Here is a 17,142-nt window from a genome sequence, read left to right as displayed (position 1 = left end):
TACTGTAACCGACATGAAAGTCCTGTATTTATATGTTCCATACATTGCACTGTGGAGGTGGTGAATACAATAGTGCTATTGCACTTCACTTCAACTACTAAATGAATTCTTGCCTCTTGTTACAAATAATTCAAAGGTAGGCAAATGATCAGTCAGAAGTAGTAGTCTGAAAATAATTTCTAAAGACACCTTAAAATCAATTTAAATTTTTAGCTTATTAAATTCTCCAAAAGTTGTATACAGTGTATAATTAGTTAGCTAAAGTCCATCCATCATCATCTATGTGACAATTAACTAAGGCAAAAAGGAACAAAAGGCCATTAAGGCAATATGTGACCTCAATGGCTCTGGTGACAAACTCAGCATCCATAAGGATCTGTGGTTTTGCCATGGAAAATGGTTTGTCCAAGTTGTTTAGGGACTTTTATAATGATATTTTCCCCATTCCAATCATAGGAGGAGGGTACAAATAAAGACAATGTAACAGGACATATAGCTAATGGTCAAAATAAAGTATCTAAAAATGACAGTGTAAGAGAAGATATTCAATTAGATTAATATATGAACTTAAAAAATAAAATGGAATTTTAAAGCAAACAGGAAATACCATAAGTGTGACAGGATACAGACACTCAGTGTTAATAGAATGTTTTATATGTGAACAATTAATTTAAGCATCCTTTTCTCCAATTCTGATAGCTGCATTACAAAGACTTCTTCACTATTTTAAGGGGAACAAACTGAAACAATTAACATCAATAAGGTAATGGATTCTGAAAAGGCTTAAAATTCACCTCCAGACTCATTGAATTTTTTTCAACTCCCAAGTATTATCATCTATCTACAATCCTTTGGTCACACCTCTGGTATCCCCCATACTGAGGGGGATTCCCACACTGAGTATACTGTGGACAAATCCCATATTGGATGTGTTGCAGAGTCTGGGTATAATCTCCCTTCAGCATTTTGAGATTACTCAAGATACATTTCAGTTGTTTCTTTTTGTTTTGTTTTGTTTTGTTTTTACCTTTGGGAGAAATGGATACATTTCAGAGCATCCAATCTGTACAAGTACTCCAAGTTCTAGTAGTAAGAAAAGACATCCTAAAACTGTGGTTTGCTCTTCCATAGAATGGGTCATGCTTTTAAATCAAATTATTTAATTGATTGCAATTCTGTTTTCTGTCCAGATGTGATGCTACCGCAGTATGTACAAGCTAGGAGTAACATTCATTGCCCTCCCCCTTAGGGATAAAAAAACCCGGGAGATGCTTGCATCCACTGCCACATGGGCAGGGGACTGCTACTCCCCTTGATTCCTCTCCCTAGCTATGTGGGAAAGGAGTTAAGAGGGTGGAAGCGTCCTCTCAGGTAAAAAAGCCTTTATGAGGCTAATTGCTGCCTAAAAGAAACACTTAGGCTTACAAGGCAGCAGCAAACACTCAGCTGTTAGCAATGTAAAGGAAAGGGGGATTTATACATCACCTTACACACAGAAAATGGCTTTCAAGGACCCCCAGCCAGTGTGCTCAAGAGAAGAAGAGAGGCAGGTAGAGGCAGGAGGAGGCAGGCTCAGCAGGGACTCCTAGGCTAAGTCTTGCAAACCAAAGCAGGTGGGCAGAGACACCACTCCACATCTCCTGTGCTGGTAAGACTCTGAAGAGAGTTCCCCTAAGGGGGAGGGCACAATGGGCCATGGCAGATGAGAAATACAGTTTTCTCAAAATAATCAATTCCCTATCTTCACTCAAAGGCTATCTTACAAAAAATAGTTCAAGGATTCTATCACTTCATGGCTCACCAAAAATGTAAGATTTATATTAATGTCCAGTAACTTCTAGTATTATATTTTATAAAATTTATTAGTAATCACTTGAAGTAGAAGAAATAATAGAACAAAGTATAATGCCTGAGTAAAACCATGTGAGTAAAATTCTCCTGCCTAGCTCTCACCCAAACTTCACAACCACCTTCCTGAGAGTAGAGAGAGAGAGAGGGAGGAGCTACACCCACATCTTTATCTTGAAAGTATAAGCATGTAACATGAGAATGAAAATGTGAAGCTGGGAAAGAGAGTTCTGGGGAGAAAATTCTAATCACACAGTTCTCCCTACTTTCTTCAATTTAATTATGGAATTTGCCTTAAGAAATTCATTATCTGAGACATTATCTACTCCAGGTCCTTTTAAACTCCTTGTATAGAGCCTCTCTTCCTCTGTCTGCAAAGTAATATCAGTCTAATTTTGATATTGACCATCTGGTGATGTCCATATGCAGACTCACCTTTTGGGTTATTTTCCAGGATAAATTTCACAAATGCCTTCAAAGGATTGTCATATAAATATGTCTCCTGTGTAATCACTGTTCTGATCTGATGAGTGTCTAACCCATTCCTCATGAATAAACCTATAAGCTCTATCTGTCTGATGCAATGCACCACATATGTTTAGAATATGATGGATGTTCTATGATTGTTTCTCATCCTTTTACTGTATGACAGTATTAGCCATTGAGTTATAACTCAGTATGGATACAAAATCCCTCTGTTTCCTGTCTGTATGCATCCAAGTGAGTATAACAGCTGTTATTGGTCTCTGGGTTGGACAAGGTGCTCTGGTCTTTCCTGATCTGGGAGCAATGTGAATGAACATGGAATGTCTCTGGTATCTGTTTCTGTCATCTCTTCTTTTCTTAGGTTAAATTTGTTTTTAACATAGAAATGAACTGCCCTTTGTGAGCTCTGAGAGGCTGAAAAGAGACACTAGAGATCTAGGAACCATAGTGCAAATCAGACATTGTTAGCATTAGTGGGACCACAAGTAACCTTCTTGATTTCACATTGGAATGGATTGACAACAAAACAAATGTTCTATTCTGAAGTAAAGAAATAAGTTCTGCAGCAGCTATACTTTATCCAGAAGTGAACTTTATAGGGACTTTGTAACAACTACTTTAACTTTGAGCCTATTCTTCCCACCCTCCCCCCGGTATTAAGGTAGCATAGAAAATAGTATATTTATCTCATTTGGGCAGTTGAATTTTTACTTCTGTTCTTGCTATATCTTCTCATCAAACAATGCTCAGTAAAATCTAATTGATATTAATTCCTTAAAAACATTTGAGAACTAATTACTTGATCAATCAATATCATAAGGGAGACACTAACTGTAATTGGCAATGTCATTTTGCTTTAGGAAGTCAACTTGCAAATGCAAGCAAAAGTTGGGACAAGGACACCAAAATATATAAAGCTACACTGTTAAAGACCCCAAATATACCCTCTATTTTGCCAGCATATTTCTTAAAATATGGTGTTCACAATTAAACATAATGTAGGGCAGGAAAGTGGTTCCATAGATAGCTCTGGACCCATAAACAGGAAAATTATGAGTTCAAATACAAACTTTGACTCTTACTATGTGACCTCGAAAAAGTCACTTAAACTCTGTCTATCTCAGTTACCTCATATGTAAAACTGGATAATAATAACACCTATAATCTTGAGGTTGTACAGATAAAATGAGATACTCATTATAAAGCAGTTTTTAAACCTTAAAGTACTATATAAATGATTTATTGTTATTAATATAATCTTCAATAACATCAACATTAATATTATTATTGCTATTATTTTATATGGAGTCTGATCTCTGTAGAAAGGTTCAGACTTTAGTAGAAATATTACTGCTTTGGTTCTGGGTTTATTTTTTATTCATGTAACCTATGACCTCATTGATTCTGGAGGATGTAACAATTTAATTTCTATTAAACTTGCTGTTCATTAAAAAAAAAAAAAAGATTTTCTTTTCCCCACATCAAGCCATGGTTTTCTTATTCTTGTTCTCTTGCTGTCAATTTATGGAAGCCAAATGCAGGATGTATGTTAATCCTTATTTAAGACCCTTTCAATAAATTACTATTCCATTGACTCATTATGCTATGAAGGTAATTTTGGACATCAAGAGAATAACAAAAACCTCTGTCACAGCCTACCAAATTGGAAAGACTTTTGATAAGGAGCCAGTGACATGGTCTTGTCTTTGCATAAGCTTAGCTAAGTTTAGGAAGGTCCATTTCTGGAACACCATAGGGAAATAGTTGTTTTGGCCATAGCACTTGTGGAGACCATTTATATATAGGGAGACTTTGAACTGCATTGTGGGAGGGAATGGACTCATTTTAAATGATTAAAGTCAGTGTCATTTCATATTGGTTTATCAAAGTAGTTTTATCTCATTAATATTATTTAGCTTATGAGCTATCTCTCCTCACAACTACTTTGTATCCTCTGCATAGAGGAGAATATTAGTTTATTTCATACAAAATAGCAATCACTTATAAAGCACCCATTTTGTATAGAACAGTGTTACCATCTCCCCTGGGTGGAGAAATACATTTTTTATAAGATATGGTTCCTACCTTCATGAGAGTCATAGTCTAATATATGGGTAAAATACTCACACTAAGGAAATATAAATAAAATATGCCAGAAATTTCAAAGTTGCAAAATAATGCTATGTAAAGCTACAACAAGAGGCTATACTGCCTACCTGTACCTGTCGTCTGACCAAGGAAAGAGAAAGAGATCACAGATCTTCAGTAAGTTTAAACTAGGATAATGATAAGGAACAGGTACATGCCAATTATTTTATAATACCACTTCATAGATCAATTATTACCTAAGATGTGATTGGGCTAGGGGAGACCAGAAAAGGTGAATCTGCACAGAAATCACTTCACTAAATGTTGTTTCATAAAATGAATAGGCTGAGCGAAGTGATAGACTATGTGGTTTTCCTTGACCTACAGTTGGAATTTCATGGAGAGTACTTGATCACCAGAGTGGAGCCATGTGTTTCTTTGAAACTGGACTTCTCTGGAGATAGGGAGGGAATGGTACTTCATTAAACACAGAAATTCTCCAGAAGAAAGGAAGCTTTGGTTTTGCTGGATTATTAGTGGCAGCAGAACTTCTGGTGGCCTGAGAAATAAAGAAGACTGGGAAAAATGCACTAATCAAATTCCACCAGGAGAGAAGAGTCACATCAGTTATCCAGGTCAATAGGGAAAACGAGTCAAGGTAATCTTGAGAAGCTGATTCATTTTCCTTCTTTTAAAAAATAATATTTTATTTTTTCATCAATTACATGAAAAAACAATTTTTAGCCTTTGTTTTTTATTTGTTTCAGCCAAATTTACTTCCTTCACCTGTCTCCCTTTCCTGAGACAGAAAACAATCTGATTTTTTTAAAGGAAGAGAGATTTTTTTTTTATTTTTAATTCAATTTACTTTTATTATCATGCAAAACACAATTCCATGTTGGTCATTATTGTAAGAGCACACTCATACAAAACCAACCCTCACCAAATAAAACCATAAATACACTGATGTGAAAAATAGTATGTTTGATATGCATCTATTCAACTTTGACCTTTCTTTCTCTGGAGGTGGGTAGCATTTCCCATCATAAGTTTTTCAGAATTGTCACAGATCATTGCATTGCTGAGAGTAACTAAGTTTTCACATTTGATCATCATACAATATTGCTTTTACTGTGTACAATGTTCTCTCGGTTCTGCTCATTTCACTGTGAATCAGTTCATGTATATCTTTGCAGCTTTTTCTGAAATCATCTTGCTTATCATTTCTTATAGCACAATAGTATTCCATCACCAACATATACCGCAATTTCATTAGCCATTCTCCAGTTGATGGATATCCCCTCAAATTCCAATTTTATGTCACTAAAAAAGAGTGGCTATAAATGTTTGTATAAATAGGTCCTTTCCCCTTATTTTCATTATCTCCGTGGGATATAGACCCAGTAGTGAAAATACAGGCTCAAAGGGTATGCAAAGTTTTATAGCTCTTAAGGAATAGTTCCAAATTGCCCTCAAGAATGGTTGGATAAGTTCACGACTCCACCAATAATGTGTGTCACAATTTTGATACATTCTTTCCAACATTTATTACTTTCCTTTACTGTAATATGGTGTAACCTGATAGGCATGAGGTGGTACCTTAGTGTTGTTTTAGCTTGCATTCCTCTAATCAAGTGTAATTTAGAAAATTTTTCATATGATTACTGATAGCTTTGATTTCATCATCTGAAAATTGCTTGTTCATATTCTTTGACCATTTGTCATTTGGAGAATGGTTTACATTCTTATAAATTTGAATTAGTTCCCTATAGATTTGAGTAATGAGACCTTCATCAGAGAAATTTGTTGTAAAAATGTTTTCCCTGGCCTTTGTTTTCCTTCTAACCTTAGTTACATTCATTTTGTTTGTACAAAAGACTTTTAATTTAATATACTCAAAATTATTCATTTTATATCTTATAATGTTCTCTATCTCTTGTTTACTAATAAATTTTCCCCTTCTCCAAAGGTTTGCCAGGTAAACTATTCTATGTTTCTCTAATTTAGTTATTGTATCACTCTTTATATCTAAATCATGTACCTATTTTGACCTTAACTTGGTATAGGATGTGAGATATTCATTTATACTAGTGATAGCAAACCTTTTAGAGACCAAATGCCCAAACTGCACTTTCATGATGCATGTGAGCCCCCCTCTTACCCCAAAAAAGGGGAAGGAGAAAGATTCTCATTAGGCTACTGGGAAGGGGGGAAGGTGATGTGAAAAATATCCTCAAGCATGGTAGAGAGGGGAAGGGAGCAACCCCCTTGAGCAAGTATACCATAGATTTCCCAATAGAGGTATATATTTAGTTTTTGCCATACTGTTTTCGAATTTTCTCATCAGTTTTTTTCCTAAACAATGAGTTATTATTCAAAAGCTAGCGTCTTTGAGTTTATCCAACTCTAGGTTGCTAAGGTCATTTATACCTGTAAATTGCCTATATAATCTCTTCATTGATACCCTGTTCTATTTCTTAGGTTGGACAATGTTTTGTTTTTTTTTTTGATGATTACTGCTTTGTAGTATTTTCAGGTTTTACTTAAAGCATCCTTCTCATCATTTCTTATACCACAGTAATATTCTATTACAATTGTCATCTGATAGGTGTGGAATAATACCTCAGAGATGTTGTTATATGGCAAGTCTCTATCATTTCTTTTTCCAGTTGTTTTTTTTTTTAGATAGTAATTTCTTGTCACCAAAACTTTGGGTTTATCTAACACTGGATAAATATGGTCATTTGCCACTATGACAGTGGTTCTCAACCTTTCTAATGCCATGACCCAGCAATACAGTTCCTCATGTTGCAGTGACCCCAAACCAAAAAAAATATTTTGGTGGCTACTTAAAAACTGTAATTTTGCTACAGTTATGATTCAGAATGTAAATACCTGATATGCATTATGTATTCTCATTGCTACAAATTGAGAGGTTGAGAACCGCTGAACTATGGTATTATGTAGCTAATATATTCCACTGATATGACACTCTATTACCAAGTAACAAATTATTTTGATAATTATAGCTTTGTAATATAATATGAGATCTCGTACTCCTAGACCACCTTCTTACACATTTATTTACATTTATACCAGTGATATTCTTGACTTTTTGTTCTTCCAAATGAATTTTGTCATTATTTTTTTCTAGTTCTGTAATTTTTTTTCTAGCAGTTTGATTGGTTTGGCACTAAATTAAGTACATTAAATTAGGTAGGATTATAATTTTTATTACATTGACTCAGCCAATCCATGAGGAATTAATATTTTTCCAACTGTTTAAATCTGAGTTTAGTTTTGTGAAAAGTGTTTTGAACTATGCCCTTTTAATTTCTGGGTTTGTCTTGGCAAGTAGATTCTAGAGTATTTTATATTATCTACAGTTATTTTAATTGGAATTTCTTTTTCTACCACTTGTTGTTGGACTTTGTTAGTAATATAAAAATGTTGATTTATATGAGTTTATTTTATACCCTGCAGGTTTTCAAATGTTAAATATTTAAATATATTATTGCAAAGAATGATTTTTTTCATTGCCACTTTTAATTCATTTAATTCCTTTTTTCTTTTCTTTTTTCTAGTACAACATTTCTAGTATAATATTGAATAACAGTAGTCATATTGGACATTTTGTTTCACCACTGATCTTATTGGGAAGGTAATTAGTTTATTTCTATTATAGAAAATATTTGCTAGTGGTTTTAATTTATACACTATTTATCATTTTAAGGAAACCTCCATTAATTCTCCTGTTCTCTAGTGTTTTAAAGAAGAATGGATGTTCTATTTTGTCAAAGACTTTTTCTACATCTATTGAGATAATCAAAGGATATTTGTTTATTTTGTTATTTATATATTTGTTATATAGTCAATTATGGTGATTTTCTCCTAATACTGAATCAGCCCTGAATTCTTGGCATAAACCCTATTTAATCATAGTATATATTTATGATATATTGCTATAATCTCCTTGCTAATATTTTATTTAAAATTTTTGCATCAATGTTCATTAATAAGATTGGACTATACATTTCTTTCTCTGTATTTGCTCTTTCTGATTTAGTAATTAGTACTATTTTTGTGTTGTAAAATGAGTTCTCTAGGATACCTTCTTCATCTATTTTTCAAAAGAGTTTGCATAGAATTAGGGTTAAAATGTTTGGCTATGAGGATATTTTTAAGAGAATTCATTCATGGCTTTTTCAGTTTCTTTTTTGGAATGGAATTGCTTAAGTATTTTATTTTATTTCCTGTTAAACCAAGAGATTTATATTTCTGTAAATATTCAACCATTCCACTTAGATTGTCATATTTGTTGGCATATAATTGGGTAAAGTAATTCCTATTAATTTCTTTAATTTCCTATTTATTGGTGGTATACTCTCCCTTTTCATTTTTGATACTGGTTACATGGTTATCTTTTTCCCTTTTTTAATCAAATTCATGAGTGGTTTATCTATTTTATTATTTTTTATCATAAAACTAACTACTTATTTAATTTTTACATCAATTGTTTTCTTTCTTTTGGCTTTACAAAACTTTCCCTTGATTTTCAGGGTTTCCAACTTCGTGTTTAGTGGGGGATTTTTGGTATTTTTGTTTGATTGCATTCATAATTTATTGACCTGTTCATTCTCTATTTTATTAATGTATACTCTTAAAGATATAAATTTTCTTCTAAGCACTGTTTTAGCTGTGTCCCATAAATTTTCATATGTTGTCTCATTGTTGTCATTCTTAAAATTATTGATTGTTTCTTTGATTTGTCTTTGGCCCAGTTCTATAGAATTAGATTATTGAATATCCAATTAATTCTTAATCTCTCTTTCCTCGAGCCATTATTGAATGCAATTTTATTGCATTATGATCTGGAAAGGATACATTTAATATTTCTGGTTTTCTACATTTGATTTTGAGGTTTTTATGCACTAATGCATGGTAAATTTTTGTATAGGTGTCATTCACTGCTTTAAAAATATATCATTATTGTGAAGATTAAATTAAATCTCCCTTGATTGCGAAAATGAAATTAACTCTCCCCTGCCCATTTTTAAATTTAATTACAAAAACCATATACACCCCACTCACACTTGAATGGGGGAGGTCTCTGTGACCCACGTGTGCAATAGTGGGTGACAAATCAGATCAACTGACTGCCCCCTGGGCAGTCCTAAGCAAAGCTTTAGCTGTAATTGATACATGTAAAATGGAAGAAAGTCACAGGAAGTGACAAAAATAAATGGTCTTTAAAAATACCAAACTCTTACTGAGAAGAGGTCTTTAGTCTTTCATATTCAACTTGACTTTGGAGGACCTCTGACTGAGGATCTTGGACTGCTTCTACTTTTCTTAAAACTACCATGTGGGGTGAGTGAGAAAGGCTGACTTCTTTCCTGGATTTTCTGAAGGGACTAGCCTCAGGAGAGGCCTCCCCTCTTGAATAAGGCTCCCTGCATCCCCAGGTCCTCTGCTCAAGGGTGAGGCTCCTCTGGCCAAGGACTAATTAGCCTTGCCTGTGTGGATTCCAGGGCAGGAGCAAAATACTTAGTGTGTAGGCTAAATATCTTACCCATTCTCTCTCTGATTTTCTTACTTTCACTCTATATTTTTTGCAAATAAATTGTTAAAATAAATCTCATTGGAATTAATTAATTTTCCTGGCAACCCTACTCTTGAATAATCCAGTCCAAACTTTTATATAAACTCCTCACATTTCTACCCCTTATATCATCTAATCCTCATTTCATTTTCTCCAGATGTCTATTTTTCTAAATTTTCTATAATTCTATTTACATCCTTAACTTCTTTCTTCTTTATTTCTTTGGTTAAATTTATCTAGTTCTAAAAATGAAAACTTAAGGTCCTCTAGTAACATAGTTTTACTATTTCCTCCTGTAACTCATCAAACTCCTCCTTTAAAAAGTTGGATGCTAGAGCCAAGGTGTAGAAACATAGAAAGCTTGAAATGTTCTGAGAAACCTTTCCAACCAACCTTAAAATATCGCTTAAAAATGAATAGTAGATTGACAGAACCAACAAGGTGATGGAGTAAAGCAAATTTCCTTCAGAAAACAACTTGGAAAGTAAGCAGTGGTTCTATTTTACTAGGCTCAAATGGGGAGCAAAACAATAGCAAACCTGCACAGGGCCATATAGCCAGCAGTAAGTTTGCACCAAGAAGTACTGGCAGAAGTCAACAGCATGCCCCCCCCGCCCCCCATCCCACAAACATATATACATATACTTACAACTCCAAGTTCTGAACCTGAGCCCAAGCCAGGTTCTAGACCCTAAGACCTGGCCTAAGCCAAAAGCAGAGCACCTCATGTCCACACCTTTAAGTTCCAAGCCATAACACAAGCCAGCAGTGTGGCCCCAAGCCCTAGCTCAAGGCAGGCCACTGTTTGCCTATCTGGTTCAAGGTTATGGGGAGGCCTAGAGTCTCTGTTCAAGCCTGCTGTGAGGCACCAAGTCCCATCATAAACCAGTCCACAGTGCCCCTGGCTGATGTAAGCCAAAAATGAACCTCTAAGCCCCTGACCAAGCTTTCAATGAAGCCCCAAACTCCAGTGCAAGGCAGGCTTCAGTGTTGTTGTCCTATATAAGCCCAGAGTAAGATCCTCCCAGACTTAAGATGAGGTCCTGAGCAGCAGCAGAAAGTAGCATACAATGATTCAAGCCCTGCAGGCCATCAGCAGTGCCTAAAGGAGACTGAATCAGCAATGGAGCTGATTTCAGAGCCTTAGAAGAACTGAAATATGTAGAAACCAAGAACTAGAGAGGAGAGAACCAAGGGGGAAAAAAGAAATTTAAGAGTGACTTTTCTATCATGATAACATTAACTACCTTTCAAGAAAAAAAAAAAAAGTAGGGGAGAGAAGCTGCAAGATCAAGTAAAGATAAAACAAAATAAAAACCAAAAACACCCTAGCCATATGAAATTATTATGGAGAGAAAGAAGATCAAAGCACAGATTCGGAGGGGGATAGTGAGATACAAGCAGTTATACCACCCCAAAAATATAATTCAACTAAGGCTCAAAAAGGATTTTTAAAAATCAAATAAGAGAGGTAAAAGAAAAATAAAGAAGAGAAATGAAAGTAATTCAAGAAGAAGAAAATAACACATTAAAAGTAGAATTGGCAAAAAGAAAAAAAGAGGCACAAAAATTCAATGAAGAAGAGTTACTAAAAAAGTAAAACTGACCAAGTAGAAAAGGAAATTCAAGACTTCATGGAAGAAAATAATTGCTTAAAATTAGAACTGGGTGAATAGAAGCTAATGACTTCATGAAATATCAAGAAACAATGAAGTAAAAGCAAAATAATAAAAAAAGGAAGAAGATATATACTATATATTTGAAAAAAAAAAGACAACCTGGAGAAAGGATTCAGCACAGCTCATCTAAGACTTGTTGTACTTCCTGAAAGGGAAGATTAAAAAAACAAAACAACAACAACAAAAAAACAAAACAAAACAAAAAAATTCGACATCATATTATAAGAAATTATCAAAAAAAAAACTGTACTGATAGTCTTGAACAAGAGGGTAAAATCAAAATTGAAAGAATTCAGTTATTATCTTATGAACTAAATCCCCAAATGACAACTCTCAGTATTATCACAGCCAAATCAAGAAGTCTTGGTGAAAGAAAAAATGCAGGAAGGAGCCAGAAATAAGTAATTCAAATACCATGGAGCTACAGTCAAAATTACACTGAACCCAGAAGCTTCTCCATTAAAAGACCAGAAGGCTAGGGATATGCTATTCTGGAAGGCAAAGCAACTAGGTTTACATATAAGAATCACTTATCCAGAAAAACTGATTATATTCTTTCAGAGAAAAAAATGGTCATTTGATACAATTGAATATTTCCAGGCATTCCTGATGAAAAGCCCAGACCTAAGCTGAAAATAAATTCTTTGTAAAAGTAAAAAAAAAAGGTTAAAAATCAAAAGATTGTTAAAGTAAGCCATAGAATTTGTATCAGAACATGAATTCCCTCTAAAATATCCTCACAAGTCAACCTGTGCCTATCACAAAATCACCTCCATGGATAGGTAATCCATGACTTTCTACTGTGGCACATTGAAGGGAACACAACACTTTGAAATAGACTTTGAATTGGTCCAGTCCAGATTCATATTTCTTCTCTTCATGCCTAAAACCTTGCCACATAACCTCTCAAAGCGTGTTTTCTTATCAGTGATGTGGTTCAAAATATATACACTGCATAGTCCATAGATTGTTATAAGAAAAATAGCTTCTTTTAGTCCATCAACAAGCATTTATTAAATTTTAGTATGTACCGGTCTCTGTGCAGAGTACTGAGAAGACTAAAAGAAAACTGAGTCACAGTACTCAAGAGATTTACATTCCTTCAGGGAAAATAAGATTCATATAGATAAATGAAAGCAAACAGTTGTCAGTTTTTGAGAGAAAAATCACAGGTCATGGTGGGTGGGAGTGGGGGTAAGTAAAGACCTTAGATAAGAAGTTATACTTGAGTTAAGCTTTTAGAGCAAGGGTCACCAAACTTTTCACAGGGGGCCAGTTCACTATCCCTCAGACCATTGGAGGGCTGGACTATTAAAAAAAAAAAAAAAACTATGGACAAATCTGTATCCCACGATGGACCTGTCACACCTTGCACAGACCCATCACTGCCACCACTATACGGCACAGCAGTATACACAATGTGAAATCCCCTCCTCCAGATCGCCACTCATCAGGCTGACATCTTCCATTGTGCAGCCACAAAATCCTTTGTGCCGTGACTTGTTCTCATTCAGTTACTCTCAGAACAAGGCAAGGCACAAAGGATTATGTCACTGGAAGTAGTGCTGTACGCAAGTGACATCCCGCTTTGTGGCACCGCCACATACAGTGCTCCTCTCACTGATCACCAATGAAAGAGGTGCCTGCCCCTTCTGGAAGTGCGGTGGGGGCTAGATAAATGGCCGGCGGGCTGTAGTTTGGGGACCCCTACTTTAGAGGATGCAGTGAGTTCATTCCATGATTGGAAGAAAATCCAGATGAAGGCACAGATGTGGGAAATGTAGTGTTGTGTAGAATTAAAAACAAAATAAAAAAGAAAAACAGTCTGACTAGTTATCAAGTCCATCAAGGGGTGTAATGACCTTAGTGACCATAGGTCCAGAACAAATCAAAGGGTTCTTAAAAGCAGTCATATGGCTGGAAATATTACTTGGAATATGATGATTAAAAATTATAAATTGTATTTTTCTCAGAGGCAACAGGGACCCAATGGAGTTTATTGAATGGAAAATGACATGGTCAAACCTGTGATTTTTCTGACCTTAAGATTTCATATTAATGGGAGTAATTGCCATTGTAAACAAAATTTTTTTTTCACTACATTGAGATGAAATCTGCCTCTATGTTCCTACTTAAATTCTCTGAAAATTAAAAAAAAAATAAATCCTTCTTTGCTAGGACATCTTTAAACATATAGTCAGTTATCTTTGTCTCCTACTTGCCTACAAGCTAAACCTCTTCCTTTATCTCAGTTCCTTTAAGTTAGAACTATTCATGGTCGATCTCTAATAGTAATATGGAAGATCCCTTCATGAAGTGGAGGATAAATGAATAAAAAAATTACAAAAAATCTTTTGGAGCCTCAATCAGTAAGAAGGTTGGACTGGATGGGTAACTGATCTCACTCAGTCTGACAGTTCCTGCTTTAAACTGGCAACTACTTTTGACTAAAGGCTCCAGGGAGGTGAGAACAAATTCAATACTCTAAAACTATACAGATGCTTTTGCACAGCTGGGAAATTCATAAAAAGTCAATGAGAGACTAGCCTAAGCATACAAACCATCTGGACACTGGCTCTGTCTCTCTTTAATTCACCACACCTGCTGTCTCAGCCCTTATAAACAGTGCTTTACTACCTCCAGAACACTTTTGACTTTCTAAATGCTTTTTCATATGAAGGTAAATAGAGTAGTATTCCTGAAAAAGAAACATTCCTTGTGTGCCTCAGTGGAGAGGGAAAGTTTCAGGGAAAAGATGGAAATGAAGATGCTCTTAGGGAGATAAGAAAGGGAGTCTTGAAAAGAATGATTCATTTGTAGATCTGTCTGAGACTTGGATTTAATTTTTTTTAACCCTTACCTTCCAGTTTAGAATCAATAGTGTGTATTGGTTTCAAGGCAGAAGTGGTAAGGGCTAGGCAAAGGGGGTTAAGTGACTTGCCCAGGATTAAACAGGTTGAAAGTATCTAAGATCAAATCTGAACCCAGGACCTTCTGTCTCTAGGTCTGGTTCTCAAACTTGACCTTAAATCTTGTCTCTTGATTCTTCCTATCTGTATGTCAGTGGACACTTAAACTCCCTCGTGGTTGATGAGGATAATTCTTCTATTCTAAACCTTAAAAGGTTATGGTGAGGAATATGATTTATAATCTGAAAGTATTCTATAAAGTAAACACAAGTTGGAAAGTACTTCAGCAAATGGAAACAAGAGAAACAGTATTCTACATCTAAAGGGAGAAGAACAGAGATAGGAATGTGCTAGAAAGAGAATTGCAAAAGAATGAGGTCAATTTAAATGAGAAAAGAGTTTAGGGGAAAAAATGCTCAAAGTAAACTTGGAGAGATAGACTGGGTTAGCCTGTGGGGGAAAATGAATGACAAAGAAATAAATGGGGGAACTTGAATGACAGAAAAATAAAAAGGGGATAATTTGAATGGCAGGAAAGTAAAAAGGAGAGAATTGAATGGAAAGAAAGTAAATAGGGACAGAGAAACACTACATTAACTTTCTACTGCTTATGCAAATTTTTCAGAGCTGAGTATGTCAGGGAAAGCATTGGGTTGGAAATCAACAAGTCTGAGTTTGAGCTCTGGCTCTGCTACTTAATAATTAGGAGACCTAAACAAAGTCACAAAATTGCTTTTAGCCTTGATTTCATATAAAATTAGTATGTTGAAATATTTTAGAGGGCAGCTGCCAGGTTTAAATGATGTAGAACATACTTTGTCACCATAATATTTTATATATGTTTCAGTTATTCATTACACAGGACACCAGTGTTTATTATGAGCAAGTACACTGTGGGTAGTGCTGCTGCTGCTGCTGCTGCTGGTGTGTGTGTGTGTGTGTGTGTGTGTGTGTGTGTGTGTGTGGCTACTATTGGCTTAATTTTTTCCTTTAGAATTTTATATATTCTACTGGAGAAACATATACTGGAGATACAACATATTCCATTATTTTTTCTAGTATTAATGATGTGTCTTCTTTCACAACATGATGAAGATGGAAATATGTATTGAATGACAAAACATGTATAGTCTGTATCATTATGGGGAGTAGGGGAGAATGGGAAAGAGAAAAAGAATATGGATTCAGAAAATGATTATTAAAATTGTATCAGAAAGAAACGATAGGTTCTATAATAATTGGAGAAACTTTTTGTAGTGGCAAAGAACTGGAAACTGAATGTATATTCATCATTTGGGAAATGGCTGAACAAGCTGTAATATATGATTGTTAATAGAATACTATGATGCTATAAGAAGAGAAGTGACAAACAAGATGACCACAAAAAAGCCTGGAAAGCCTGAGATGAAGTAATGCAAAGTGATGTGAGCAAAAGCAGAGAACATTATATCTAATAACAACAACAATATATAAGAATCATTTGTGAATGTCAACTATTTTCAACAACACAAGAATTCAGCACAATTCCAAGGAACTCATGGACAAAAAAGGATGTTTACTAGCATTCAAGGAAAAGAAGGAGTCTAAATGTAGATTAAAACATACCATGCTTTGCTTTATTTCTTTAATGAATTTTTCTCGAGCTTAGCAATTGTTTCACAATATGATGAGCAGGGAAATCGCTATTACATGATAATATGCATACTAGATAATATTACCCGACTTCTTGGTTAGAGGGGAGGAATAGGAAGGGAAAAAAAAAGAATAAGATTATTGGATATAGCTAATGTGAGAATTCATTTCTCTTGGATAAGTATATATCTAAAAATTAGCATGTATTGATAACAAGTGATATATTCATATTATTGTTGAATTCCATATTTCATTATGTTATATATAAAAAATAAAAGCAAATATATATCCTTTCAAAAATTAAATCAACATGTAATAAAAAGAAATGCAACAGTGACATAGATAAATGGAAAAAATAAATAAGAAACTCAGTCATTCAGTCATGAGAACAAGGAAAGAAAAGTTATGTGAGGAGAGAATATTAAAGAGGAGATCTTTCAAAATAGGAAGAAAAACAAAAGCTATCAGGGTATCAAGGAAGAAGAATAAGGAAACACTATTGGAATTGATCATGTAAGCAAGCCCTGGTATCAGAGTGAATAGTTTCAGAAAAGCTCAGTTCAGAATTCTGATTGGATAGTGATGAGAAAGCAGAAGACATGATAGTTAATAGGCTCTCCCCATACCCCTGAGTTAGTTTGTGAAAGGGAATACAGATGATTACTATATCAGGCCCAGAGGATTCTAAAATAAAAGAGATAATCTTTGCCTTCAAAATGCTTAAATTTTATGAGGTGGTTCCAGTATGTTCACAAATAAATTCATTCAGAATATCTAGCTGGCTTGTGTGTGTATGTGTTTGTATATGCATATAGTATAAATATGTGTATTTAATATAGTTATATACAGAAATACACACCTATGTATCTATCTATAGGTAGATCCAGATAGATATAGA

This window comes from Monodelphis domestica, chromosome 3 (genome assembly GCF_027887165.1).
Source record: "Monodelphis domestica isolate mMonDom1 chromosome 3, mMonDom1.pri, whole genome shotgun sequence".
NCBI lineage: Eukaryota > Metazoa > Chordata > Mammalia > Didelphimorphia > Didelphidae > Monodelphis > Monodelphis domestica.
This window is presented reverse-complemented; position numbering follows the sequence as displayed.